The following is a 4,748-nucleotide window of genomic DNA, read 5'->3' on the forward strand; positions in this document are numbered from 1 at the left end:
AGAGGATCATAATTCCTCAAGTAGGTTTATGTAAATATCCATACAGGTCAGCCTGAGTCCAGTTTGAGTGGAGGGAGGCGGCAGCGCGCGATCCCGCTGAGGTAAAGCAGGCAGCGCGTGAGGCAGTTGTGTGATTGGTCCGCGCGCTGTCGGCTTTAAATGCATAAACTATAAACCTATATATTATAAACCTATCCTTTAGGAATAAATCTGGTCTGCTAGTGAAATGCTAGGAGCAAAAGTGACGCTTGCAGCCCGGCTTTAAAAAAAAACACGATTTTCTTTTTTTCTAAAAACGTAAACAAGCAACGCTTAGCCTGGAGGCGGGGCTAGTAAAGCATGGCGGGCCGCCAGGCTCAAAAAACACTGGGGGGGGGGGGGAAACCCTGACTTCTTCCAAAGTAATAATACAGAAGAAATAGCCTGTCATATGTACACTCACCTGGTATTAAATAATTTCAACACAAGGTTGAAAGAACAGTTTATCAGGCTTGACAAGCACCTATAGGCAAACAATGAGCACATGCCTAGGTGGGACCCATGTGGGGGAAAGGAGGGCTGATATATGGGTCCCATATGGTCTGCCCTCCTTTTCCCCACATGGGGCCCACCTAGGCATGCTGGCTGGGGAACTATTATACAAGCAATGATGTTTTTTTTTCCTTTAATGGATTTGTTGAAACACAATATTCATAAGAAATGATTTACCATTTGCAAGTACAGCAAACAGTGCATGTAACATATGCACACACACAAGGACTTAAGAATCATATTTCTTACAATTCCACAAAAAAAGCCGTTTCATTAATTTAATCCACATTGCATTCAGTTCAGTTTGTTCATACATCAATTCACATCAACAACTGTCACCTCGAGGCATTTTACCCAAAAAAATAAAGTCAATCCAATCAGAAAAAACAAACAAAAAAAAGGAAGGATGACAAGATCTGTGATGGACAACAAATTGGGAGAGGGTGCAGCACAGAAAGAAAAACTGTATTCTTCAATAAGTTATTTAAGCTGTAGAGGGTGAATATAACATGCTGAGATGGGGGGATGGTGCTGGATGGCGGTGGTCCAGATATTTTCTGTTATAGCAGAGAAAGGAAAACATGCCACTCCACAGAAGCAAGACCCAAGACATTTGCAATGCATGGAAATGTTTGCAACACCAATAACCTCTGTCTTTCAGCGCAAAAATTCAATGGATTTAAAATTAGACAAAACAAACTGTGCACTGGTTAGACTGACCCCACGTGAACTTAGGTAAAATTAAGGTTTCCATCTAGATGGGTAAAGTTGCGAGGGACAAATGCAGAAAAGCCTCTACCTGTGACTCCAGATGAAGGTGAGGTTTTATTCAGAGGTGTCAGTGGGGAAGAGTAGCTGTAGGGGTAAAGATAAATATATATGCCACCATTTTCATAGTTTTGCTTGTAACGTTTTGAAACCATGTATCAGTCTCCTCACAAATATACACTACTCCATGTTGATCTTCATCACAGAAAGTTTGTAGGTATAATGAGATAAAATTTAAAATAGTCCCAGAGGTATTAATGCGTTCACCACAAGCTGTAGGTGATCGTGCAGAATCCTAAACTTGTTGCTCGTTTGCTTGAAATCCTGTGACTCCATCAGAGTCTCTCCTTCATAATCTTAGTCTGAATCACATTATACAAGAACAATATTTTCATTTTTACATCATTTTGCATATTCTTCCAGTTACCTAATCTTAAACTAGGAAGTTGTTCTGGCAGTGATTCACATTGAGGTACAGAGTGGTATGGGACTGAAGCAGTCCCACGCAGCCTGGAAACGTTAACAAAACAAATACGCTGTTTCAACCATGCTGACGAGAAGTTTGAATATGATTTAAAAGCTGCAGTTTTCAAGAAATCCCAGAAAAAAATACCTCCAAAATATGTAAAAAAATTAAAATAAAAACTGAAACTGAGCTTTAGTCAAATTTTTGAGTCTCGTAATTACTCTTTTTGTATGAACACGCTAACTGGCTAGCAAGAACCTAGTGTGAGAAATAACAAAATGAACAATTATTCAACATCCGAGAGGTTTCTGTGCAGAGTACCACCCCCAGAAAACGTGCATACATTTATTGGACACAATAGACAGTCTAATTACAGTCTGACCGCAGTTCAGTGTGACTAATTTCAGCAGTAAAGTGATGCCAATTTGGTGCAAGTCAATCTGGACCCAGATGGGTGGATTTGCTGAAGTGCTGAGGGTTTGAGTGAGTTGGTACCTGTTCAGTAACAACATGGATCAATGCGTTTCCGCATTTAAACATTGAGTGCAGCCAACAGATCAATAGATTCTGAACTTCATGTGTAGCAAGTCATACAAACTAACAGCGCCACACAGTTATTTTTCCATGAGTGACTTAGAGTAAGATAAAAAAAAGGGGAAGCTGAAAGATAAAACATGTTGCGATAAGAGACCATGAAGAAAGGAAAGTTTCAGGGCATCTACAGAGCGAAGCATCAGAGCTGCACAGTGGTATAAGAGGTCATGTGAGGAAGTGAGGATAGAAAGAAAAAGAAGTCAGCAGAGACAGGAAGTGCACCTGGCATTACGCCCTTCAGCCAATTGATTTTCTACTGTTTTACACTTTTATTCACAAAGCAGAACAGCCTGCTGCTTTGGATCCTTCACTTGTGGGACTCCCCAAGCTCCTCTCAGACAAGAGGAGTTCCTATTCCACAAGGTTCTCCATTTGTGTTTGTGGTCTGCATGCAAACAAGCTCTGTATTTGATGTTATTTGCAGCCTAAAATAAATTCAGGCCAACATTGCTTTTTGCAATTTGTTTAACAATAAGACCATATATACTTAAATTAATCTTTAGGTGCCTGAGGTCTGTTAGAGAAGATAATAACTAGTATAATACAGGAAATTAAGTCATTGTTGAGAACAGACAGATGTTTTGGAAATTTGCAATAAGATGATAATCCTCATGCAGAGAAGTGGACCATTCAGCTACTAGGAGCTTTTAAGAGGTAAATCTGGGATATTTGTTTCAAACGTACGCAAGGATCTGTGTGCACTCCTGTGGCTAAGCAGCAATTTTCAGACTCTAACAGTACAGGTAATGTACAGAGATCCAGCATAACATTATGACCACATGTCTAGGACTGTGTTGCCTCCTTTTTTGTTCTTAAAACAACAACAAATTAAGGGATGAAGTCAAAGGCAATCTGTGACATCTGCCAACAAGATCTTAGTGACCGATATGGCCTCTCTGTTGCTGGGGTGGAGCCTCCATAAATCTGACCTGCTTGTCAATAACAGTGATTTCTGGTTGAATTTAGAAGCCAAATCAAGACCTGGAATGAAATGTGCTCCTCAAACCATTCCTGAGTCTTTTATGATTTTTGGTATGTCACATTGTCCTGTCGAAACGAAGCAACCGCCACTGGGAATGCCCTTCCAATGAAAGATGTACATGGTCTGCAACAATAATGCGCTCTGATGTATTACCCAGGTGAGTTAAACACACCTGTGTGATAAATGAAGCAAGGCTACCTTCCTGAATCGGTCGGTAGTCCAGTTTTGATGTTGAAATGCCCATTTTTAGTTCTTTTGGCAGTGAACAGAAGTAAGAATGGGCACCCTCCCTCATGAGTTTAAAATACTGCTGCACTGTGCACACTTACCATTTCAATCAGAACTAGGATTAACTTCTTCAGTGTTTCAAATACAGTATCTGATCGGCTGCTCAAGAGCCTTTTCACAACTGCGCCTTCCTGGAAGCACTTGACAACACTCTTGAAGAGATGCAGATCTGCAAATGCTCTGACCCAGATATCAAAAACTGGACCTGCACAAACTCAAATCCTTAATCTCACCCATTTTTCCTGCTTATAATACATCAACATTGGGGACAAACTGTCCACTTGCTGCTTATAAAACATGAAGAGACAACCAATGTGATTTACTTCACCATGTCAGTGACCATAATTTTTATACCAGGATTAATGACATGTAAAAACAGAAATCAAAAGTGAGACAATAGTTGTATTATAGGTGCCCGTTTAAGTAAAACGGGAATAATATTTAAATGAGACTGAATAGCAGAAACAGTGTCCAGGCTGCAACTGTTTCTAATAGCGGGAAATCATCCCATTAAATCAATACCTCGTGTCCTGTTCGCAGCTCATCCGCACGTGGGGACAAAGGGAATCCCGACGCCTCTCGCGCCCTGTTTCCGGATGAGAGTCACCGAGTCAAGACATTTAATTAATTCCGGTCCAGCGGTTGTTAATCGCCGTCCTAAACTCGGATGGGTCCACACCACAGCCCTCCTTGCAGGAAGTCCACTCTCTGCCACTGTTGGTTTCCTTTCCTTCCCCCCCCCCCCCTTTTTTTCTACATTTAAATGCTGTTGTTGAAATTATTCACATCCTCAAAAGAGTTTTTCACCGAAACTGAAACAAAACTGTAACGAAAGTCGTGGGGAAAATCCAGGAAATTATCTTTTGTCCCAGCTGTATATCTCTTCAACATCCACAAGCCGAGCCATCCTTCCTAATCGAAGTGCTTTATGATTTTACGGGAGCTTCGCTGCTTTCGCGACTCAAATTCATCTGAAAGTCGGATCTTCCCTCCTCCGGTTCCTCCTTCTCCTCCTGCACCCTCCCTCAGCCTCAGCAGAGGAGGAGTGTGGACCAATTGAGATGCAGAAACATCGAAAGAGAGCTTTTGAGAAAAGAAAGAAAGAAAGAAAGAAAGAAA

General features: G+C 41.1%; 1 protein-coding gene across 1 annotated transcript in view; it reads right to left on the reverse strand.

Annotated features, from left to right (window-relative positions):
- LOC106953973 (cAMP-specific 3',5'-cyclic phosphodiesterase 4B-like) overlaps positions 1-4,583 on the reverse strand; it is a 164,997-nt gene extending 160,414 nt beyond the window's left edge. Inside the window, exon 1 of the mRNA XM_015043139.1 lies at positions 4,152-4,583. The gene's annotated coding sequence lies outside the window, so the exon portion shown is untranslated. The remainder of the gene's footprint in view (positions 1-4,151) is intronic.
- Between the last annotated feature and the right edge of the window lie 165 nt (positions 4,584-4,748).

Source organism: Poecilia latipinna, unplaced genomic scaffold, assembly GCF_001443285.1.
Source record: "Poecilia latipinna isolate Pla-1442-1.1 unplaced genomic scaffold, P_latipinna-1.0 Scaffold618, whole genome shotgun sequence".
NCBI classification, from domain to species: domain Eukaryota; kingdom Metazoa; phylum Chordata; class Actinopteri; order Cyprinodontiformes; family Poeciliidae; genus Poecilia; species Poecilia latipinna.